Source organism: Petaurus breviceps, unplaced genomic scaffold, assembly GCF_028583685.1.
Source record: "Petaurus breviceps papuanus isolate PSGF00001 unplaced genomic scaffold, PetGlider_PUasm1.0 90459, whole genome shotgun sequence".
NCBI lineage: Eukaryota > Metazoa > Chordata > Mammalia > Diprotodontia > Petauridae > Petaurus > Petaurus breviceps.
In genome coordinates this window covers 1,222,688-1,249,095 of record NW_027187259.1, presented here as the reverse complement: position 1 = coordinate 1,249,095, position 26,408 = coordinate 1,222,688, and the positions used below count along the sequence as shown (strand labels likewise).

The 26,408-nt window shown below is 38.0% G+C and overlaps 1 protein-coding gene across 3 annotated transcripts in view; it reads right to left on the bottom strand.

Annotated features, from left to right (window-relative positions):
* The window catches only part of LOC138141716 (putative P2Y purinoceptor 10), a 170,624-nt gene that overhangs the window by 67,141 nt on the left and 77,075 nt on the right, over positions 1 to 26,408 (bottom strand). Inside the window, exon 1 of one of the 3 annotated variants that reach the window (XM_069062527.1) lies at positions 15,511 to 15,719. The exons of the other annotated variants lie outside the window; for them this stretch is intronic. The gene's annotated coding sequence lies outside the window, so the exon portion shown is untranslated. Of the gene's footprint in view, positions 1 to 15,510; positions 15,720 to 26,408 lie in introns of those variants that run through there. 3 annotated transcript variants of the gene reach the window in all.

Genomic DNA, 26,408 nt, shown 5'->3' with positions numbered 1-26,408 from the left:
AATGTGAAATATCTCTTGGGAAAATCCACTGACCTGGAAAATAGATCCAGGAGAGATCATTTAAAAATTATTGGACTGCCTGAAAGCCATGACCAAAGTAAGAACCTAGAAATCACCCTCCAGGAAGTTTTCAAAGAAAACTGCCCTGATGTTTTAGTACCAGAGGGCAAAATAGAGGTTGAAAGAATCCACCGATCACCTCCTGAAAAGATCCCAAAAAGAAAACTCCTAGAATATTATGGCCAGGTTCCAGAATTCCCAGATTAAGGATAGAATATTACAAGCAGCCAGGAAGAAACAATTTGAATATTGTGGAAACACAATCAGGATAACCCAGGATCTGGCAGCTTCTACACTGAGGGATTGAAGGGCTTGGAATATGATATTCCGGAGGGCAAAGGAGCTGGGATTAAAACCAAGAGTCACCTACCCAGCAAAAATGAGTATCATGTTTCAGGGGAAAATATGGTCATTCAGTGGAATACAGGACTTTCAAGCATTCTTGCTGAAAAAAACCAGTTGAATAGAAAATTTGACATTCAGATACAAGAAGCATGAGAAGGTAAACAGGGAAAAGGAATCATAAGGAACTTATCAAAGTTGAACTTTTAACATTCCTACATGGAAAAACAATAATTGTAACTTATGAAACTCTTCTCAGTAGTTGAAGGGATTAGAAATATGTACCGTGTTTCCCCAATAATAAGACCTATCCTGTAAATAAGCCCTCCCCTTACTGTGTAAGATTCCTCTAAAATAAACCCTCCCCCGAAAATAAGCCCTATTGAGATTGCTACTGTAGTGAAGGTGATCCCCTGCGCTACACGCTACATTACGGTACCCTCTGTATGCACCGTCCCCCCCCCAGGTGAAACGCATGGCGCGCTCCGAGCTGCATCCAATCAGAGCTGCAGCAGTGAGCGCGTCATCCTGTTCTTCCCCAGTGATTTGCTTGCCGGTGCCATTGAGAGCAGTGCCGCGGAGGAGAGCTGAGGCAGGACAACATAAGCCCTCCCCTGAAAATAAGCCCTCTGGTGTTTTTCTTTCCAAAAAAATGATAAGACAGTGTCTTATTATCGGGAAAACACGGTATATTTGTCTATATATGAGGGTATATGGTCATATGAATACATATGTGAATGTGTGTATATATGTTTACAGGTATACATAGAGGGCACAAGACCAATTTAACAGGAAGGAATGATACTTAAAAGGTGAAATTAAGAGGTGAGAGGAATACAATGAGAGGAGATGGGGAGAGACAGATTGGGGTAAACTATCTCATACAGAAGAGGCAAGGGAAAATGGTTACAATGGAGGGGAAGAATAGGAAGGCAAAAGGGAATGGGTTATTAATACTATCTTACATGTAATTGGGAAATAAGATATACAGGCACTGAGGCATAGAGATCCACTGGAAAAGTAGAAAGGGGTATGGGAGAAAATATGGGAGAGAGTAGATTGGAGGAGGGGATATCCTGTGGGACTGCTATTTTGGGCCAGTGGGTAGGGAAAAACAGGGAGAAAATTTGTAACTTAAAATATGGCGGAAACGAATGATGTAAATCAGAAGTTAATAAAGCATTTAAAAAAAAAAAGACTGCTATAGATACCAAGAAGACTGCACTGCGTGGTCTAGAGAACTATGGTCAGAGTCAGAGAACCTGAGTTCAAATGTGGCTCTCTTACTATCTAGGTAACTTTGAGACCAACTCATTTACCTCCTCTGGGTTTGCTTTTCATTCTGTAAGAGAAAGGGGTTCCATTGGACAATTGCCAAGGTCCCCTTTAGCCCTGTATCTATGATTCTATGGTCTCTGATTTGGTATACCTTACCCCAGAGGTGTCAAATGGGTGTCCCACAAGTGGCTCACAGCCCCCAGGCCCACAACACTTCCAAGTGCCACCGAACCAGATTAAAATGTAGTTGGGAAGTATGTAAGAAGATATATAAAAATACAATAAAACACAGTCAAGACTACATTTTAAATCTAAGTTAATATGCAGCCCTCAGGGATCTTTCTGTACAGTTTGGGTGCCCCATTTCTATCTGAGTTTGGTACCATCATGGCTCACTATTGCCTAAAATAATTTTTACCACAGGGCAAAGTCTTTTATTCCACAAATGGAAGCACAAAAAGCAAATAACCCAGAGAGAGGTAACATATTCACTAATTTGTAAATAACTAAGACGTGCCATCTTATCCCTTCCAAAGAGTAGGTTTTGAGGGCAATGGGGGAAAAGATAAAAGCACCGAGTGTCTGAAGGCAGATAGTGAAAGGGTACAGAAAGGGAAAACTGAGGTCAGTGGAGACAAACTTCCTGGATTTGTTCAGGATCTGTCCTAATCATCTGAATTCTCATCTTTAAATACTACCTCAAGAGTATTTAGAGAGATATTATGGGGTATCAGCTCTAAAGTGCCAACCATGCCCAGTAACTGGGGTTCTAAAAATTCCAAAGTGAACACAGTTGCTGGTATATTCCTTCTCTAGGAACTGGTGCTCAACAAACAATGTGGACAATATCACCTCTTTCATATTCCTGTTCCTTATAAGTTAACACAGGCTAGTCTGTGACAAATTAGGAGTCACTGCATTTCAAAACCTTCACTGAATCTTAGCCCTGCAGAATCTTAGTGTTGAAAGGGGCTTTAGAAGCTTTCAAGTCCAATCTAAGGGTCTAAAAGGCTAAGGAGATGAGACTTGTATGGCTTGGCCCCAGAGGGCAGAATTAGGCACAATGGACAGAAGTGGCAGTGGCAGAATTCCTTCTACAAGTGTAGGTCGTTCAGCCTACACATGAAACTCTTTTGAGCCAAGGGGAGCCCATCAGCTTCCAAGGCAGGCTGCTCCACTGTCAGGAAGAAAGTGGAAATGTGCCTCTCAGCAACTGCCACCAAATGTGGTTTGGTTCTGCCCACTCTGAGGCCAAGCAAAATAAATCCCCCTTTCAGATACACAAATACAGCCATCCTGGGAGAAGCAGCATGATGCAGTGGAATTGGCAGTCAGAGGACCTGGGTTCAAATCTCACCTCGGTCATTTACTATGTATAACAATGGGCTAGTCACTTAACCTATCTCTGGGCTTCAGTCTCCTCCTCACTAAAATGAAAGGACTGAATTAAATGGTCTCAAAGCAACCTTCCAGCTCTAAATCTATGATCCCACAATACTATGATAGTCTTCTTCTCAATGAGCTACATATCCCCAATTCCTTCCTCATATTCTCTCCTGGCACAAATCTGTTGCCCTTTACTAACCTGGCTGCCCTCCTCTGGATCTTCCTTGTCTCATCCAGTGTGCTTTCTAAAATGCAGAATAATATTACATTAATAGTCTGAACAGGGCAGAGTGCCGCTCTCTAACTTCCTTATTACTGGATGGAAACTCCTTCTCTTAATGAAATCTAAAATTTGCTTACCTTTTGGATGCCATATCAGATTGATGACTCACACGTTATAAGCAGTTCACTACCCACCTCCTGTACCTTTCTACACTGCCCATTGTGGAGTCCCATGTCCCTCATTTTAACTTGTGATGTTGCCACCATCTTGGCATGGGAAATCTCTGCCTGCCTGTGGTACCCATTGCTTTCATGCATAAAGTTCATTGCCAGGACACTTCCACAGATAATCTCTGCTGCTCTCATCAAAGTTGACCTTTCAGTCAGCTGCAAAATTGGAAAACAATTCGACTGGGTAATTGCCAACAAGATGCTAATGATTAAAACAGCATTCCAAGGAGTTTAGAAAGTGATGGGGAATGCACAGGATCCTAGACTGAGAAGTGGAAAGGATCTAAGAGATCATCTTGTCTACTCTGATCATTTTATAGATGAAGAAGCAGAGGCCCAGGGAGGTGAAGTCACTTGCCCAAGGTCACACAGAGTATACAGAGCCAGAATTCAAACCCAGGTCTTTTGACTCTAAAGCAGATACTCCTCCTACTGTATCATATGACCATTAAGACATGTTCACGTGAATAATGGAAATGCCAAAGTGGCATATGATTGTATGGCAAGTTATGAGTGTCACTATAAAATAATAAGACTGATTTAAAAAAAAAAAGGAAAAAGGGGCGACTAGGTGGTGCAGTGAATGGACACTGGCCCTGGAGTCAGGAAGACCTGAGTTCAAATCCAGCCTCAGATACTTAACACAAAAACTAGCCGCGTAACCTTGGGCAAGTCACTTAACCCCAATTGCCCTTCCTCCCCCTCCAAAAAGGAAAAAAAAAGAGGAAAAAATTCAAGTCAACAACCATTTATTAAGTGACTACTATGTACTGGGCACTGTGCCAGGCTCTGAGGATACAAAGATAAAAGAAAACAAGAACCTTCAAATAGTCCTCATACTCAAGAAGTTTTCATTCTGCTAGGGGAAACACCATGTACACAGGCAAGGAACTAGAAATGAGATCCGAAGTACAAATTCATTTCGGCGGGGGAGTAATCAGTAAAGTCTTCTTGGAGGAGGTGACACTGAAGCAGGGCCTTGAAGGAAAGAAGAGGTGAGGAGGAAGCTAATTCCATGCAAAGATTCTGAGGTAGGAGATGGAATGTTGGCTGATTTGGCTGGAATGTCGAGTACGTGAGGGGGAGGAACATGTCATCAGCCTGGAATGAGTGATCTGTGAACATCTTCCCAAATCCCAGGGTCGCACTCCTATGGGGGGAAGGGAACTGGCAAAGCTCCAGCTGCAGGCCTGCCTCCTTCAAGATTTCTGCTCCAGGGCCTGGAGAGACTCCTGGGACACCAGGTGAGTTTTGAAACTCACATATAACCCACTGCTATGGCTCATGATGCTGAAGACTGTGCCTGCCATATCAATACCTTCCTTCAAAGTAATCTTGTGAAATTATACACTTAGACAGCCACTGTGTTGGGGAGGAGGAGACTCAGAAAGGGTGGAGGTCATATGATCAAAGCTATGTAAAATGGATTGGAGGGGAAAGGGAGGCTAGAAGATCTACTAAAAAGCTGTTGCAATATGCCAGGCAGAGATGGTAAGGCCTGAACCCACATGGTAAGAGTGGGGAAACAGGAGATATATAGGAAGAGACTAATGGAAAAGACAATATGAAAGAAGACCAAATAGGACCTGGTAATTATTAATAAGACAATCAAAGGTGACTGAGGCCTGGGTGACAAAGAATAATGGGGCCACTGACAGAAGTAGGGAAACCAGGATGGAAAGTGAGTTGTGCAGGAAAGATGAGGAATTTAAGTTTTTTGAACATGGAGTCAGAGGAAAGGTGGACATTGAAGAAGAAATGTTTACAATGTATCCAAGATATTGGACTGGAACTTAAAAGAGTGGTTGGAGCTGGAGAGGGAGATCTAGGATTCATTCACATGGATGATAGGGTGTAGGGAGAGAAAAGAGCGGAAGAAAGTATAGGACTGAGGCTAGAACTTTGGGGAATGGCCACATTTAAAGGTGTGGAAGGAAGAAGACCCAGAAAAGGAATTATAGACGGATTCTCCAAATAGCAGAAGGAGACTTAGGACAATGCAGTGTCATAAACATTCCCAGAGGGGAGACTTTTAAGAAAGGGCTGGGTGGTCAGAGTCAAGGAAAATGAAGACTAAGAAAAGTTCCCTGGATTTTGGCATTTATCAAATGTCTGGTAGCCTCTGCAAGCACATTTTCAATATAGTGAAGAGAACAGAAGCCAAACTATGAAGATGTAAAGTAGGGAGGACAAAATGTAGATGACTTAACTCAAGAAGCTTAAAAGGAATAGACCAGAGGTTGGTAACATTCACCATGGGGGACGTACTAGGGAAGTAATACACCATCTTTGAAATCATAGGCTACTACCTAGTCCATGTATGACTAAACTAGGCCCTGGGTTAGCATTCCTAGAAGAGGGAGAAGTTATTCAGATGCCAGGGATCAAAATAACTGGAGCCTCTTTAGAACGTTGTTCTGGGCAGTAATTCGTAGCATATGTCCGAGAGAATCCAAAGCCAGGCCAAGAAGACTCAATTAAAAGTGTATGGCTAGTTCCGTAGGAAACACTTGGCACATGTTCTAAGTGAAATGCAGGTGTGTTAATTGCTCTCCTAGGGAACCAAGCCAGTGTGGGCAGTTCCTGGAGGGACACTTGGGAAAACCGTTAGAAAGCTCATGTTTGAAAAAAGCCAGGTTGGTTTTCCATTTCCTGAGCGCTGTTTGGTTGTTGCCATTCTCTCTCATTTCCTAAATCAGTTTTTCCACCTGAGCCATCTCCTCCTACCCAACCCTGAAGAAAATGCACAATAAAGAAGAATTTCCATGGTAACCAATTTATAGACATTGATAGCATGATATGTTTGGTTCAGAATTGGTGGTAGAAGTCAGTGACGTGTATGAATTGTACTTTTTTCTTCAAAGACGCCATTTTCACAGGAAGACAGTAATATACAATGGCAGGAGCGTATAAATCATTGGATCATGGAATGTAAAAGCCAGAGGGCCAAGACCACAAGGCCCCTGACCCAAGATTTAAGACTCATCATCTTCCATCTAAATGGTTTGTTAAAACAAGATCAGTTTTGTAGGATACAAATGTTAATTCTTGGAGGAAAATTATAGTAAAAGGAATACTGGGTCTGGAGTCAGGAGTCTTGGATTCAAATTCTGACTCTTCTAGTTACTATATATCTAGGCAACTTTGGACAAGTCCTGTCCTGTCTCTAGGCTTAAAAAATAAGGAGGTTGTACTTGACAGTCCCTAAGACTCCTGTGAATTCTAACTCCGATTAATCAATGACCTCTACTTCCCTAAATGGAAGACAGCCTTCTCAGTCACAGGGACTAGATCTTAAACTAAAACCAACTTACAGGTCATCTAGTCTTGTCCCTGCATTTTTCAGATGAAGAAACTGAGGCTGAGACACAGCACACAACTTGCACAAATGTCCCTAGCTAGTAAGAATCCAAGACAAAATTTAAGCCAAGTCTCCTGACTCCAGGGCCAGTGTCCTTTTTTTCCATCATGAAAAGGAGAATGAGGCTGGCTAAAGAAGGGAAGTCACGGGGAAAAGGGCAAAATCTCCCCAGTGTGGTCCTCATTAAACTCATTCTCCAGTGTTAGCAACCCCTCTCTTTGGTATGCGCTGCTCTGGAGATGCATAGTGAACAAGCCATTAGTATGCAGTGTAAAGAGAGCATGGCCCACACAAAGGGCAGCCAGACAATGAGCAGACCCCACAAGTCCTGGAAAGGTGAAAAGCAAGCTTCTGGCCAAGAGCCATGCAAAGTAAAAGAAAAAAAATTCAGAAAAGAGTTTTTCTCAAAGTCTCTAGGAAAAAGAAGAGGGGAAAAAAAGCAAATAAAGAGGGGCTCCCAAGGCTATGGGAGAGTGAAGAAAGATTTGTCCTTTGAAAATTCTTTTATTAATGTGCATTGTTTTTAATGCTACAATCACTTCCTAATAACTGCTCCCCTGCCCCCTGAGTATCCTCCCTTCAGAAAAAAATAGTTAAATAAAACCTGCCCCAAACAGCTACCACGACTGTGACAGAGTATGCAGCATTTTATACTTACTCTGCCGCAGCTCAGCAGAGAGGAAGGAACATCATCTAGAACCAACAGTTGTCACAGAATGACAAGAATGTGAGACTTAGAAGGTCCCTCAGCAGCATCTAGTCCAAGCCATGGAGCATAGGGATCCCCACTCCATCCTCCCCAGTGGGGCCGGCCTCTGCCTGAGGACCTCCAAGGAAAGGGAACATATCAGTTTTCTGGGGAGCCAAGTAACGCCGAAAAAGCATTCCCATTCCCATATCAGAACACAAAAGCCAGATTTTATAGGAGACTCTGAATCTCCATTTCATACCACTTACTTTTTAAATGTATATAATGAATTCTGCGCCTCCAAACTGTTCTGCTCATCTGCCTTTCTTTCTGAACTTGCTTCTATTCTCTTCTGTCCATTATAAGAACTCTTATGATGGATCTTCTTTTGCTGGCATCATGATTACTAGCCCTCCCCCCCAGACCCCTCCCAATTAAAAACCAAGTCAAAAGAAGAGGAAAAAAAATACCCTTGTAACAAATAAGCACAGTCAAGCAAAATAAGTCCACACAGTAGCCATGTCCAAAAATGTCTGTCTCTTTCTGTGCCTGTGTCTATCCCTTCTCTGTTAGGTGGGTAACAGGCTTCATTATTGGTCCTCTGAAGATAGGGTTAGTCATTGATCTGAATTCTTAAGTGTAGGGTTTATGGGGTGTTCAAGAGGAGTAGCACCTCTGGTGTGAGGGCTTGCCCAGCCTTTTCAGGGAGGCTCATTCACCTTTAGTGGGTACCTTCACCCAACTCTCACCTGTGGCTCCAAGAAGCTAGAGCATGTGCAGCGGCAACATCCTGATAAAACCATCTCAGAACAAGGGTTAAGTCAGGTTGAGGGTAGCCTCAAAACTGTCAGTGGTTTAAGGGGATGTCTACCCCAAGCATGTAAAGACTTCCCCTGGCAGAATGGTGGATGAGAACAATTTGTTCCAGTGGCCATGAAGGTGGCTGAAGCAGGTGCTTTGGAGAGCTTAGAGCTTGGTCAGACATCGAAGAAGCCAAGGTCATCCCCTGCACCCTGGGCCATCACCAGTCGTCCTGAATTTTGTCCTGCCACTGGACTTCAATGACTCTGGAAGAGAGTGAGGCTGATGACTTTGTGCAGCTCGGCCTCACTGAAATCCAGTTCTGGAGCAAGTCAAGACATCACCCCATGATGACACTGGCCTTCTTCAAAAAAGGAAGAATAACAGTCGCGGATCAGAATTTTTAAGTATTTCAAAGTCGTTTTTCTTCACAATACTGTCCTTGTGGAAGCTGTGCTGGTTCTGATCACTCCATTCTCTGTCATTTCATACTATACAAGATTCTCTGAAATTGCGGTTTTTGTAATTTCTTACAACACAATATTCCATTACATTTACAGACCGTAATTTGTTCAACTATTTTCCATTTGTCTAAGAAAATTTAAGGTATGCCCTCAGATTCCAGTTACTTGCTTTTATCCCCACCTCCTCCTCTTTTAATCTCCTCTTCAGGATCAAAGTTTGTTTTATTGCTGATTATTTCCTCCCTGGCATGATCCTCCCTTTATACCAACTCTTCTCCCTGCCCCCCATCCCCACTCGTTTCCCTGTTCTTTCTGTTGTGTTTCTACACCAAACTCTTTGTTCAACCCTCCTTTGTTTCTTTTCACAAGAGGGGAGGCTTAAATGAAGCCCACTCCTCACCAGTCTTTCCTACACATACACACACACACAATATTCACATACATACATGCAAACACACATACATACATATCTAGATATACTTTTCTCATGCACTGAATTATGAGAAATAATAAACTAAACTCTAACACCTTCTTCCTCCTTTATACACTGGAATATCCCTTTTCTTCTCTTCAAAAATATAACAGAACCATGGGAATGGGAGTATAGGGGAGGGATCCTTGGAGGGGGGTAGGCTAAGTAATAGGATGGATAGAAAACAAGAGATATGCACAAACATAAAAACAAGGATCAGGAGTAGAATTTGTTAGGGAAAATATATGTCTATATAGGTATGTATACATATGTGTATATGTATATGTGTTTGCATATACCTATACCTATATAGAAATACATTCACACTAAATTGTAGCCTTCTGGTGGGGGGGAGGGGTAAAGGAAAGGTGAAAACAGAACAAAGTAAAAAGTGCACAGCAGAGAACAAAAGAAAACTTAGAAGGAAGCAAAGAAAAGATGGACAGCTCTCAATACGTGTAATATTTATCACACAGGCTTCTTGAAATGAAAAGTTATCATTACATATTTTGAATCCTCCTTTGTGTTCTGCTGTGCACATGACATGCATTTTTTTCTTTTCTTACTTTGTATTTAAATTCCAATATTTAAGTTAATGATATTTTTTTTCTCTTCTGTATTTGTGTTCTGATGTTTGAGTATAAAATAAAAGTTTTAAATTAAAAACAAAATAAAATAAAAATTTTAAAAATATGACAGAACCAATCCACCTCTATTTTTTGGGGGGGTTTTGGAGGGCAATTGGGGTTAAGTGACTTGCCCAAGGTCACATGGCTAGTTTTTGTGTTAAGTGTCTGAGGCTGGATTTGAACTCAGGTCCTCCTGACTCCAGAGCCGGTACTCTACTCACTGCACCACCTAGCTGCCCCACCCCCCTTTTTCTTATTTAACTCCCTCAATACCATTTTCATCAGAAATGTTTGTAAGTACCCTATTCCATTAAAGATTCATTTTTTCTCTTGTAGGATTATTCTTAGCTTTGCAGAATGAGTTAGTTTTGATTGTAACCAATACCTTTTGCCTTTTGAAATAATAATGATAATAAAAATAATATTAGCAGCTAATATTTATATAGTGCTTACTATGTACTGGGCACCATGCTAAATGCTTTATAATTATAATCTCATTTGACCCTCACAACAATTCTGAGGTAGGTGCTATTATTAGTCCCATTTTACAGATGAGGAAAAATAGGCAAATAGAAGATTAATGACTTGTCTGGGTGTAATTACTTACACAGCTAGTCAGTATATGAGACCAGATTTGAACTCAGTCCAAGATCTCTTCTCATTTATAATGAGGCTATCAGGTCTTGTATGAGTCTCATTGTTGCTGCTTGGTACTTGAGCTGCATCTTTCAGGAGATTTGCAATATTTTTCTTTAACAGGGGAGTTTCTACCCAATTGTCTTCCAGTGTTCCCTACAGTACCTGTCAAATAGGGACTCCTTTTAGTAGTTATGACCTTGGGTTTACAGAACATTGAGCTACTGTATTTGCTTGCTTTTTATTTATCTGATCTGTTCCACTTTGCCATTTTTAACCAGTCCAAAACAGTTTTAATAATTATTGTTTTAAAATATAATTTGCAAAATGTAGTGCAAGACCCTCTTCATTCTTTTTTTGCCTTCACATTATTTCCTTTGAGATTCTAAATCTTTTGCCCTTTTGAATGAATCTCATTATTATTTTGTTTAGTTATTTCATCTTTTCTTTGGCTATCTGATTGGTATAACACAAAATTGAAAGATTATTTTAGAAAGAATCATTATTTTTTATTATATTGGTGTGACCTAGTTATGAACATTTACCATCTCCCAATTATTTAGTTCTTCCTTTCTAGGGTATTTTAGAGTTGTATTTATGTAAGCCCTATGTCTGTCTTCTTGGTAGGGAAACTCCCAGCTATTTTTTCCATTTTGTAGTAATTTTGACGGGAATTTCTCTATTGTTTCCTCTTGTTTTTGTTAGCAATATTCAGAAATACTTATGATTTTTGTGGTTTTCATTTGTATCCTGCTACCTTACTGAAGATATTAATCTTCTCAATTAATTTCTTCACTGACTCTCTAGGTTTTTCAGAGTAATCCATCATATCAGCTACAAGGAGGGATAATTTTGCCTCCCCTCTGTCAATGCTTGTTCTTTCCAATTCATTTCTCTTGTCTTATTGGTGGAGTTAATTATTCTAGTTTTATGTCAAATAAGAGTAGGAAAAGGTGGCATCCTTTACTTTCCTCTGAACTTGTTAGGAAAGCTTTCAGAATTGGTCCACTATAAATCATATTAGTTCCTGTTCTTGGATATATGCTTTTGATTATATTAAGAAGGGCTCTTCTGGGGTGGCCAGGTGGCTCAGTGAGTAAGAGCACCGGCCCCAGTGTTGGGATGACCTGGGGATCAAATCCGGGCTCAGATACTTAGCACCACACCCAGAAATAACTGGCTGTGTAACCTTGAGCAAGTTACTCAACCCCGATTGCTTAAAAAAAAAAAAAAAGAAGGGCCCTTCCATCGCTACGCTGCTGGAGTTTTTAAAATAAATGAGTGCCATATTTTGTTGACGCAATCACGTAGCTTTTGAGTTGGAGTTCAGTTGTTCAGTCATATCAGACTCTTCAAGACCCTGTGAAGCATATCATGCCAATACTACCCATGGGATTTTCTTGGCAAAGATACTAGAGTGATTTGCCATTTCCTTCTCCAGTGCATTAAGGCAAACAGAGGTGAAATGACTTGCCAGGGTCACACAGTTAGTAAGTGTGTAAGGCCAGATTTGAACTTCTTGAACTCTCCCTGACTCCAGGCCCAGTGTTCTAACCACTTAGCAACCTAGCAGCCTCCATTTACATGCTAACTGATGCTAACTGTTTTCCTAGTGTTGAATCATCCTTATATCATAGGCATAAGTCTAGCATGGTCATAATGAAAAAAACTATTTTTTCATACTAGTATAGACCCTTAGCTAAAATTTTATTTAAGTTTTATATCAATATTTGTTAGTCATATTGTTCTATAGTCCTCTTTTTTCTGCATTATTGGTTTGAATATCAGAATCATAGGAATGGGAATAGGGACTGGATCTGAAATTTCACTGCACGGGTCCATCTAGGAAGGTCCATGAAGAAGCATTCCAGATGTGGGATCAGGTTTGGAGCCTGCAGTTATGTACCCTAGGCATGGAGGTCTGATCAGAGGCAAACTTTTAATTCTATCACGCTGACCTGGCAGTCTTCAAGGCAACAAGCAGATTACACACCAAATCAAACTGCTCAGGACACTTAAAGTTTGTAGCTAGCAGGCCTGAGCTGCCCTTGAGGTCCAATGAATTGGAAAAATAGAATCTTCAATTCTTGGAGGCACAGATTATGACTAAACAAAGCCCCATCACTCCCTCCAAAAGTTCCCAGATCCTGACGCTGACACAAAGTTCCAATTCATGAAGTAAGAAGATACCAATGATAAATATTATGGATCCAGGAATGTCTAAGACACAAATCTGTAAGAAGAGAATAATTCTATAATTTACAACATATACTTCTATAATATATGACATCTATAATAAAAGCCTAAAACAAAAACATAGCTTGACCATGAGGTCAACTAGAATTCCTGGAAGAAATGAAGCAAGAGTTAAAGAAGCTGAGAGTTCCAGAGGAAAGAACTGGAAGGAAAATAAACATCTTAGGAAAAGGGAAGCAAAATTTTACTTAAATGACAGACTCCTTGAAAATTAGAATGGACCAAACAGAAATCAATGATTCTATGATATGAGAAACACTGGAACAAAAGCAAAAGAATTTTAAAATAGAGGTACAGTGAGTAAGAGCACCGGGCCCAGTGTCGGGATGACCTGAGATAGAATCCAGGCTCAGATACTTAGCACCACACCCAGAAATAACAACTGGCTATGTAACCTTGAGCAAGTTACTTAACCCCAATTGCTTAAAAAAAAAAAAAAAGAAAGAAAATAACTTCCTAAAAGTTTAGGGGTGGCTAGGTGGCGCAATAATAGAGTGCCAGCCCTGGAATCAGGAGGACCTGAGTTCGGATCTGGCTTCAGACACTTAACAGAAAAAAAAAAAAAGAAAATTAACCATGTGACTTGGGCAAGTTACTTAACCCCAATTTCCCTCCAAAATAGCAAATAAAATAAAAAATAAAAAACAACTGACTTAGAAAACAAGTCAAAGAGAGAAAAATCTAAGAATCATTAGACTACCTAAAAACCACAACCACAAAAAAGTGCCTAAATACCATATTTCAAGAAACAGTGAATAAAAAACTGCTCAGGCCTATTATAACCAGAGTAAAGTAAAACTAGAAAGAAGCCATTGGTCACCTCATGAAAGAATCACAAAGATGAAAAACAATATAAAGGGGGAGAAGGAATATGGAACTTACTATCTCATATATACAGAGTTCACAAGAAGGTGATTATATAAACATGGAAGAAAGGGGAACAGGTGTCAACAGAACCTCATTTCCAACTGAACTAGACAAAGGAGGGTAAAACACACAGAGTTTGTTGCATAAATACATTCAAGTCAACAGATAACAAAGGAAGGAACTAGGAGAGGGGAGAGGAGTAAAGGGGGAATAAAAGAGGGGTGGCTTTAAAAGGAAAAAAAGAAAGATTAAGAACCTATGGAGTCTAAGTGCAAGGAAGACAAGGGAAGGTGAGTGGAAGCAGAGTGCATCATATAGAGATCATTAGTGATAATCGTAGTCCTCTCTAATCTTACTCTTCATTGTGAAGATCAGCATGGGGGATGAATAGAGGAAAGAAGATAAGCATATAGAAAGAAGGAAAATACACAATTAACAATCACAACCATGAATGTGAATGATCTATAAAAATTGAAGATGATAAAATAATGGACTAGAAAGCAGAATCCAACAATATTTTATTTACAAGAAGCACATGTGAAACATAAAGATTCACATAGAGTGAAAATAAAGGGATGAACAAAAATCTCTTATGCTCCAAGTAAACTCAATAAAATAGTAGCAACCAAGATATCAGACAAGACAATGGTAAAAATGGCCTTGACTGAAAGAGATAAAAAAGTAAAGCACATTATAACAAATGGCTGTATAATTAATTAATATCAATTCAAAAATATGCACTAGATGACATATTCTCTAAATGCTTAATGGAAATATTAAACAATTTACAGGGAGAAATAAATAGTGAAATTATAATAGTTTAAGAACTCAACCTACCCCTTTTAGACTGAGGTAAATCTACTCAAAATATAAAAAAAAAGGAAGAAGTACAGGATTTAATAGAATTTTAGAAAAGTTAGATATTATAGATTTCTGGTAATTACTGAATGGGAATAGAAAAAAACTATACACAATTTTCAGCAGCATCTGACACCTTTACAAAGAATAATCATGCAGTAGGGCATTAAAAATCTCACAAAGAAGTACAGAAAAAAAGAAATATTAAACACATATTTTATTGGTTATAATACAATAAAATTATATTCAACAAAAGGTCTTTGAAAAAAGAATTGAAAATTAATTTGAGACTTAATAACTTAATACTAAAGGATTGTTGAGTCAAACAGCAAATCATAGAAAAATAGAAAACTTCATTTAATATAATGTCAACAATGAGACAATACTGAAATTTTTAAGATACAGCTAAAGCAGTCCTTAGGTGAAATTCATATATATAAAAACTCTCATCAATAAAAGAGAGGGGAAAAAAAGATCAATGAATGCAACTAAAATAACTAAAAAAGTAACACTTCAACAAAAAACAACTAAACACTAAAATAGAAATTCTGAAAAGTAAAGAGATGAACAAAATTGAATTTTTATTAATAAAATTAGAAACTAGGTTTTTTGGGGGGAATCAATAAAATAGATGAAAGTCTGATAAATGACAAAACCCAAATTGTTACTATTAAAAATAAAAATTATGGGCATGGTGGAGCCAACATGGAGGAACTGAAACAGTAACTTTTCTAAGCTCCTCCAATGAATCCTGTCACTAAACTTTAAAAAGTGAATCTTAATGGATTTTAGAGTGACAGAATCCACTGGGAATTGGAGCGTGGCAGAATCCAGCCCAGGAAAATGCCCACGTGGGTCGGGGCAGAGGGAGTACAGAGCATGCGGGGGCTACACCAGTGCAGACTAGAGAGCAGACTACATCTGAGTAAGAAGGAGCCTCATCCAACAGACTCACCCACCCCGAGGGTGATTCGCAGTTGTCTCACCAGCATCTCACTACAGGGCAGGAGAATCCATTGGAGTTGGGTGAGAGAAAGCTCAGGGCCCGTAGCAGAGACAGCAGCTTCTCCTGGGGCTATCAGCCCACAGCCTGGAAGTTTAAAAATCACCTGACTGATTTTCCAGGGACCAGGATGGCAAAGTAAACTCTGGCTGCTCATATTCCCCCTCCCTGACCTAGAAAACCCAGAGATAAATGCCCCACCCAGAGTAAAATCCTAAAATAGCAGAAATAGCCTTAGGCTTAGGAGTCCTACAGAAAGGGTGTAACTGAGGCAGTAAGGAGTCTGAAGGGTGGGAGGGGTCCCAACAAGCCCTACCTCACCTGACCAGCAAGAGCTCCCAAAGCCCAGGGTGGTGGAGCCAGCAAGCCCTAACAACACAAGCCTAGGTGGACCTTAGCATCATCAGGGGACTGTGCAGACACCAGCACTGCCAGCTGCTGAGCCTGCCTGAGCTGTAGCCCAGGGGCATAGAGGTAGAAATCTGAAGGGACCAGACCATCCCTCCCCCACAGGTTACTCTGTGAGCCTCAAGGTAACTCAGGGGAAACACTGAGAATCCTGGCCTTGGCCTCAGTCTAGACACCCAGAGGCTACAGCAAACAAAGTCAATAACCAGGCCCTTAGCTCCCAACCTGAGAAATTAGTAAATAGGAAATCACAATGAGAAAGAAGGAAGCTGAGAAAGAGACAGAAAAGGCAAGAAAATCCATCCAAGCTTATTATAGCAAGCAAGAACAACCAAATACAGAGGACAACATGGATTCTATACTCACACCTGAGACCACAGAAAGAAATATGAACTGGTCTCAAGCCCAAAAAGCACCCTTGGAGGAGCTCAAGAAAGATTTTAAAATCCAAATTAGAGAGGTAGAAGATAAATTTAAATCTACAGTGACCAAACTGAAAAGTCTCACTGAAGAAGACAAATCCTTAAAAAGTAAAATCTGTGACCTAATTGGACAAAATACCTCCCTAAAAAATGGACCTTCAAAAACTAACCAAAGAAAATAATTCACTAAAAATTAGAATCAGTCAAATTGAAGCTCAGGACTCTATGATGCACCAGGAATCAATCAAGCAAAACATAAAGATTGAAAAATTAGAAGAAAGTGTAAAATATCTCACTGGGAAAACAACTGACCTGGAGAACAGATCCAGGAGAGATAACCTAAGAATTACTGGTCTGCCCAGAAAGCCATGATGAAAAAAGCAGCTTGGACAACATCCTCCAAGAGATTGTCAAAGAAAACTGTCCTGAAGTCCTAGAATCAGAAGGTAAAATATTATTGAAACAATTCACTGGACTCCTCCTGAAAGAGATCCAAAATTGAAAACTCCAAGAAATATAGTAGCCAAATTCCAGAATTACAAGGTTAAGGAGAAAATACTGCAAGCAGCCAAAAAGAGACAATTCAAATATCATGGAACTACAGTCAGGATTACACAGAACCTAGAAACTTCTAAATTAAAAGATCAGAGGGATTGGAATTTGATATTTTGTAAGGCAACAGAGCTAGGACTGAAACCAAGGATCAACTACCCAGCAAAACTGAGCATAATCTTTCAGGCAAGGACATGGTCATTTAATGAAAAAAGGGACTTTCAGACTTTCCTGATGAAAAAGCCAGAGCTCAATGGAAAATTTGATCTCCAATTACAAGACTCAAGAAAGACATAAAAAGGTAAACAAGGAAAACACACACTCATACATACACACTTGCATACACGCACGCTCATGCATATATGCACATAACTTCGGATGCAATAAGAGCAAAATGTTTACATTCCTATATGAGAAGCTGATACCTGTCAATATTGAAATTTATATGATTATCACGGCCTTTAAAAAGGATATACATAGATAGAGGGTATGGGTATAAATGAACTAATCTGATGATAAAAAAAACTTATTCAGGGGCTCAAAAGGGACTGTAATGGGATAAAAGGAAAGGATGAGGCAGAAAAAGGTAAATTATGCCATACAAAGAGGCATAAAAACATACTATACTAGAGGGGAAGGAAAGAGGGAGATGAACATCATTTGAACATTATTCTCATTGGTTTCTGGTTCAAAGAGGGATCAACATAATCAGTTAAGTTTAAGATTCTAATGTGAAAAGACACAAAAACTCATTAAATAGAGGGAAAGGAGGGAGGGAGAGGAGCCCTATATGAAATTTACTCTCACTGGTTTGGGGTCAAAGAGGGAATAACATATTCCTATAAGTATAAAAATCCATTGTGCCCTATAGGCAGTAGGAGGGGTAAGGGGGGGATAAGAAGGGGGGTTTGGAAGGGAGGGAAATAGTAGTGAAGGGAAAGGGTAGGTAAAGAAGGGGGGGTCACAGGGAGGGAATACTGAGGGAGGAGGTGGTCAAAAGGGAAACGCTTAAGGAGGGGAAGGGAGAAGGAAGAAACAAAAATATAAGCAAAGAAGGGAATAGGATGGAGGGAAAGAGACAGATAGTCATCATTACTGTGAATACGAATGGGATGAAATCTCCCATAAAACAGGTGGATAGTAGAATGGACTAAAAACCATAATCCTACAATATGCTGTCTACAAGAAACACATTTGAAACAAGGGGATACACACAGGGTAAAAGTGAAAGGCTGGAGTAGAATATATTATGCTTCAGCTAAAGTAAAAAAAAAAAGCAGGGGTAGCAATCCTTATATCAAATAAAGTAAAAGCAAAAATAGATCTACTTAAAAGAGATAAGGAAGGAAACTATATCCTGCTAAAAGGCACCATCAAGAATGAAACAATATCACTACTTAACATATATGCACCAACTGGTACAGCATCCAAATTCCTAGAGGAGAAGTTAAGGGAATTAGAGGAAGAAATAGATAGCAAAACTATACTAGTGGGGGACCTTAATCTCCCCCTCTCTGTACTTGATAAATCTAACCTAAAAATAAATAAGAAAGAAGTTAAAGAGGCAAATAGAATTTTGGAGAGGCTAGATATGATAGATCTCTAGAGAAAACTGAATGGGGATAAAAAGGAATATACCTTCTTCTCAGTGATACATGGCACATACACAAAAATCAACCATGTACTAGGGCATAAAAAATTCACAATTCAGTGCAGAAAGGCAGAAATAGTAAATGCATCGTTCTCAGATCATGATGCAATAAAAATCATATGCAATAAAGGGCCATGGAAAGATAGACTAAAAACTAATTGGAAACTAAACAATTTAATCCTAAAAAATGAGTGGGTCAAAACAAGAAATTATAGAAACAATCAGAAAATTCAAGAGAATGACAATAATGAGACAACATACCAAAATTTGTGGGATACACCAAAGGCAGTTCTTAGGGGAAGTTTTATATCCCTGAGTGCATACATGATTAAATTAGAGGAAATGCAGGTCAGTGAATTCGGCATGCAATTGAAAGAACAAATTGAAAATCCCCAATTAAATACTAAATTAGAAATAATGAAAACCAAAGGCGAGATTAATAAAATTGAAACTAAGAGAGCTATTGAATTAATAAATAAAACTAAGAGCTTGTTTTATGAAAAAAACAATAAAATTGATAGACCCCTAGTCAACATGACAAAAAAAGAAAGAAGAAAACCAAATTATGAGTTCAAAAATGAAAAGGGTGAATATACCTCCAAATGAAGAGGAAATTAAAACAATAATTAGGAATTATTTTGCCAAATTTTTTTTTGCCAAATTTTGCCAAAATTTGCACATAAATTTTACAACATTAGGGAAATGGATGAATTTTTACAAAAATGTAAGTTGCCCAGATTAACTGAAGAGGAAGTGAATTACTTAAACAACCTTGTCTCAGAAAAAGAAATCGAACAAGCCATAAGTGAACTCCCTAGGAAAAAATCTCCAGGGCCAGATGGATTTACTAGTAAATTCTATCAAACATTTAAAGAACAATTGATTCCAATACTCTACAAACTATTTGGGAAAGTTAGTGAAGAAGGAGTCCTACCAAATTCTTTTTATGACACAAATATGGTACTGATACCTAAATCAGGAAGAGATCAAATGGAGAAAGAAAATTTTAGACCAATTTCCCTCATGAATATAGATGCAAAAATTTTAAATAAAATATTAGCAAAAAGACTACAGCAACTTATCACAAGAATAATGCACTTCTTTCAGGTAGGATTTATTCCAGGAATATGAGGATGGTTTAATATTAGGAAAACCATCAGTATAACTGATCATATCAACAATAAAACTAGCAGAAATCACATGATTATCTCAATAGATGCAGAAAAGGCTTTTTGACAAAATACAACATCCATTCCTATTAAATCACTAGAAAGTATAGGAATAAATGGAGCCTTCCTTAAAATAAAGTAGCATCTATTTAAAGCCATCAGCAAGTACTATATGTAATGGGGATAAGCTAGAAGCATTTCCAATAAGATCAGGGATGAAACAAGGGTGTCCACTATCACCCCTCTTATTCAGTCTTGTACTAGAAATGCTAGCAGTAGCAATTAGAGAAGAAAAAGAAATCAAAGGAATCAAATTAGGCAAAGAAGAGACCAAGCTATCACTCTTTGCAGATGATATGATGATATACTTAGAGAATCCTAGAGAATCAAGTAAAAAACTACTTGAGACAATAAATAAATTTGGCAAAGTTGCAGGACATAAAATTAACCCACATAAATCCTCAGCATTCCTGTATATTTCCAATGAAATTCAACAGCAAGATATAGAAAGAGAAATCCCATTTAAAGTTACTATAGATATTATAAAATATTTGGGAATCTACCTGCCAAAACAAACCCAGGACCTATATGATCACAACTACAAAACACTTTTCACACAAATAAAGTCACTTCTAACTAATTGGAAAAACATCAATTGCTCATGGCTGGGTCAAGCTAATATAATAAAAATGACAATTTTACCTAAATTAAATTATATATTTAGTGCCATACCAATCAATTTGCCAAAAAATTACTTTATAGATCTAGAAAAAAAAATAGTAACAAAATTAATTTAGAAGAACAAAATGTCCAGAATATCAAGGGGATAATTGAAAATAAATGTTAGGGAAGGTGGACTAGCTATACCAGATTTTAATCTGTACTATAAAGCAGCAGTCATCAAAATTACTTGTTAGTGGCTGAGGAATAGAGCAGTGGATCAATGGAATAGACTGGGTACACGAGACTCAGCAGTCAATAATTATAGTAATCTACTGTTTGATAAATCCAAAGACCCCAGTTTTGGGGATAAGAACTTACTATTTGACAAAAACTGCTGGGAAAACTGGAATATAGTATGGCAGAAACTGGGCATAAACCAGTATCTAACACTGTATACCAAAATCAAGTCTAAATGGGTGCATGATCTAGGTATAAATGCTGACATAAAGCAATCTGGGAAAGCAAGGAACAGTTTACCTGTCAGATTTATGGAGAAGGGAAGACTTTATGACCAAACAAGAATTAGAGAGCATTATAAAATGCAAAATGGATAATTTTGATTACATTAAATTGAAAAGCTTCTGTACAAACAAAGCCAATGTAACCAAGATTAAGAGGGAAGTGGAAAATCTGGAAAGAATTTTTACAACCAATGTCTCTTATAAAGGCCTCATCTCTAAAATATACAGAGAATTGAGTCAAATCTATAAGAATACATGTCATTCCCCAGTTGATAAATGGTCAAAGGATATGAACAGGAAGTTTTCAGAGGAAGAAATTAAAGATATCTATAAGCATATGAAAAAATGCTCTAAATCACTATTGATTAGAGAAATGCAAATCCAAAAAACTCTGAGGTACCACATCTCACTGGTCAGATTGGCTAAGATAACAAAGCAGGAAAATGACAAATGATGGAGAGGATGTGGGCAAATTGGAACACTAATGCATTGCTAGTGGAGTTGTGGACTGATTTAACCATTCTGGAGAACAATTAGGAACTATGACCAAAGGGATATAAATAAGTGAATACCCTTTGACCCAGCAATACCACTTCTAGGGTTGTATCCCAAAGAGATTATAGAAGTGGGAGGAAGACCCGTATGTACAAAAATATTTATAGCAGTACTTTTTTTGGTGGCAAAGAATTGTAAATTAAGGGGATGCCCATAAATTTGGGAATGGTTGAACAAGTTGTGGTATATGAAGGTAATGGTATACTATTGTGCTATGAGAAATGAGGAGCAGATGGACTTCATATTTACCTGGAGAGGCTTATACGAACCGATGCTGAGTGAGAAGAGCAGAACCAAGAGAAATTTGTACACAATTACAGACACAACGTATGTGTGATGACCAACTTTGATAGACTGGACTCTTCTCAGCTATAAAGGGTTATAAGTCAACTCCAAAAGACTCATGATGGAGAGATATGTCTACATGCAGAGAAAGAACTAGAAAGAACAGAGCTTGAATGAAGATTGAAGCAAATTACCTGCTCTCCTTATTTTTCTTGTTTGGTTTTGTTTCCTCTTTCCCATTGTTCATCCCATCCAATTCAATCCTTCTTTATAACCTGACTAATATCTAATGTGAAAATATTTGCAGATCTTATACTTGATTGTATGCCGCTATGGGGGTGGAGGTGGGGAGGGGGAGAAAATTTGAAACTCAAGGAATTATAGAACTGAATCTTTTAAACTACAAGTAAACAATTTAATAAAGACAAAAAATAAAAATTATGCACACTTATAATATGTAAGATGTCAATATGAATGAGAATTTAAATAACCCAGTTTCAGAAAAATAAAATGAACGAGTTATAAGCGAGCCCTCAAATCAAAAAACACTAGAATGAGATGGATTAAGAAGTTAATTCTATCAAACATTCAAAGAACAATTAATTCTAATATTACATTAGCTATTTGAAAAATGAGGAAAAGAAGGGATTTTACCAAATTCCTTCTAATTATACAAATAAGGTCTTAACACCTTAAACCACAGAGAGTCAAAATAGAGAAAGAAAACTAAAGACCAAAATTCATAATGAACATTTACATAAATTTTTAAATACATTAGTAAAGAAGTTATAGCAACATTTAATATATAATCAAAAATATTATATATTGTCACTAGGTTGGATTTATATAAGAAATGCAGGGTTGGTTCAATATTAGGAAGATTATAAACCTAGTAGAATATATTAATAACAACAAAAATTATGTAGTTATATCAAAAGCAGAAAAAGCTATGGACAAAATATAACACTCTTCTTCTGTTATAAACACTAAAAATCAATCAAGTAGTTATTACGCACATACTATATGGCAGGCACCATGCATGCTAGGTGTTAGGATACAGTACATGTAATAAAACAATCTCTGCTCCTAAAGAGCTTATTTTCTAATGAGGAAGACAATAAGTAAATCCATCAATATAAAGCAAATAAATACAAATATATACAAAGTTGTTCAATACAAGGCAGATTGGGAGGGAGGGCACTAGCAGTGAAAGGGATCAGCAAGAGTTTCCAGCAGAAGTTGGTGTTTGAACTGCATTTTAAAGAAAGAGGTGTACTCTATGAGGCAGAAGTAATAATAATAATAAGAGAGTGAATTTCAGGCATGTAGAATGGTTAATGAAAAGGTACAGAGATGGAGTGCAGTGTATGAAGAACAGAGAGGAGGACACTTTGGCTTCACTGAAGAGTGTTTTGGAAGGAATAATGTCTAATGAGACTGGAAAGAAAGGCTGGAAAGATAGTGTGATATTTTCAAAGCTAATCATATATGAGTTTATATTTTATCCTAAAGACAATAGGAGGCCACTGAAATTGACTGAGTAGGGGAGTCATGTGGTCTGATCCACACTTAAGGAAAATTACTTTGGAAGCTGTGTGTAGGATGGACTGGGATAATGAGAGACTTGAAGTAGGAGATGAGTCAGGAGGCTGTTGCAATAATCTAGGAGAGAGGTGATAAGAACCTGAACCAAAATGGTAGATGAGTAAGGCAGGGGGCGGTGGGGAGTGGAAAGCAGAGATGTGAAGGGAGAAACAGAAATCTTTGGCAACTGATTGCCTATGTGGTGTGAAGGAGAGAGAGAGAGAGTCCAGGCTAATGGTGAGGTTATGAAACTGGGAGGCAGCTGCTTCAACAGAAATAGGGAAGTTTGGAGGAGAGAGTTTAGCAAGAAGAGGAGCTGTCAACACGGAAATATATGGACTTTTCCTTAATATAATAAACAGAGTCTATTTATAATGAAGATCCAACATAATATGTAAAGAGAATAAACTAGAAACCTTTTTAATGAGATCAGAAGTGAAGCAAAGATGTACATTATTATTACCCCTATTGTTTTACTACTTAAATGCTACTTATGGCAGTAGGATTTTTTTTTAAAGAAATTGAGGGAATAAACATAGGCAAAGGGGAAATAAAATTATCACTTTTGCAGATGATATGATGGTCTACTTAGAGAACTCTAGGGAGTCAAATTAATTGACACAAATAATAACTTCAATAAAGTAGTAGTGTATAAAATAAATCCACACAAATCATCAGCCTCTCTGTGTATTACCAACAAGACCCATCCGGAAGAAACAGAGAAATTCCATTCAAAATAACCACAGAATGTATAATGTATTTGGGAGTCTACCTGCCAAGGCACACATAGGAACTATATGAATACAACTACCAAACACTCTTTATAGAAATAAAAGCAGATCAAAAAAACTTGGAGAAATATTAATTGCCGTAGATAGGCTTAGCTGATAGAATAAAAATTACATGACCTAAATTAATTTATCCATTTGGAGCCATACCAAACTACCAAAAGATTGCTTTCTAAAACCTAAAATAATATAATAAAATTCATTTGGAGAAACGGAATGGCAAGGATCTCAAGGGAAATAACTACACTGTGAGAAATCATGAAAGGGACAATTTCAGAGAAACCTAAGAAGACTTCTAAGACGATATTCTTTCCCAGAGGACCAATGATGAAGTCTTCTCCCTACCTCTGAATAGAAAGGTGACACACTCAAGATGAAGAATGAAACATATATTTTTGGACATAGTCAACAAGGAAATTCATTTTGCTTGATTGGGTTTTTATTACAAGAGTTTTGTTTTTGTTCTTGTCCTTATTTTTATGGAGGGAGTACAAATTTTGGGGATAGAATTCTGTCTGACCCCCTCCTCCTAAATGAAAAGAGAACAGAAGGAAGGCTAGAAGAAATCATAGGCAAGCATGGCAGCTTTGAAAGTTACATGTTAAAGTCTATATGATGGAGATTTGCAGTTTTAAATACAGTTCTTTCCTTCTGCTCTACATTATATATGAAAGTGTTCGTTTTACTTAGTGTTTGTTTAGAAGAAGAAAATAAAATAGAAAAACAAAGAACTTTTAAAGAGAAATAAAGACAGTCTTGAATAGGTGGAGACATTTATTGCTCATGGTTAGGTCATTCCGATATAATAAAAATGACAATGCTACACAACTTAATTTACTTATTAAGTACCATAACAATCAAACTGCTAAAGGATTATTTTATAGAACTGAAAAATAAATGACCAAATTCAAGTTTTTGAAAAAAAATGCTTCAAATCACTAATAATTAGAGAAATGCATATTAAAGCAACTCTGAGGTTCTTTTTTCACAGATTGGAGATTGGAGAAAATAACAATTCTTGGAGGGACTATGGGAAAACAGAAAAATTAATGCACTGTTGATAGAACTGTAAATTGGTCTGGCTATACTGGAAAGCAATTTGGAATGATGCCTTAAAGGTTACTTAAACTGCATAGCATCTCTGTTTGTAGTATAGGCAAAGAACTGGAAGTTAAAGGGGTTCCTTGCCCATCAACTGGGGAAAAGGCAAACAAATTACAGTATATGAATGTCATCTTCTGCTTCCAAATCTAGCATTTGGACCACTAGGCCATACTGCTAGGTGGCACCACAGAGCACTGGGCCTGGAGTCATGAAGACCTAAATTCAAATTTGGACTTACACACTTCCAAGCTATGCAATACTGAGCTGAAAGTCACTAAAACTGCCTCAGTTTCTTCATCTGTAAAATGGGGATAATAATAACTCCCAAGGTTGTTGTGAGGATCAAATGAGGTAATAATTGCAAAACCCTGAACACAGTGCCTGGCACATAGTAGGTGCTATTACTATTTTACCATCTCTGCAAAATTTACAGCAATTGATCAATAATTGGCTCATAACTGATCATTCAGGGCTTAGCACAGTGCATGGCACACAGTAGATCCCTAATAAATGTTTGCTGACTGACCCATTTAGCCACAAAATGGCTAATATGTGGCCCACTTATTTTAGTCAGCTTAAAAACTAAATCACAAATGCTGAGCAGATTTTTTTTGCTCAGCAGTTGACCAAATCAACCCTAATAGATATATTTATCCACCATTTTGACTTTATATTAATACGGATAGGACCAGACTTATGAATAGGCTAAGTAAATGGATGCAAGTGATTTCAAGGCCTCCCTCTTGACTATCATATCCTAACCCTCGGGGTCTTAAAACCCACCATTAAAGGTTCATTCCTTTGAATCAAGATGGCTTTTCAATAATAAGGACATTCCAGTAACAATGTAAAGTAGTCCTACAAGGGAAAACACCTTAAACCCCTATTGGTTAACATTCTAACAAGAATCAATCAATCTCTGTAGGTGCTGGAGGAAACTCCTTCAAGGCAGGGACCTTGTACAATATTTACAGCCCGTAATAGAGATTCAAATGTTTACTCTATCATTTCAAGGATCTATGATTTGATAGCAGATTGTATAAAAGTTCTCTATGACTTAGAGTTATTGAGAGTTTCCATCAATGAAGATGGCATCATCATGTAGTCAGCCTAATGATAAGCCTTTCCAAACTTAGCTAGACTGGCCCATGG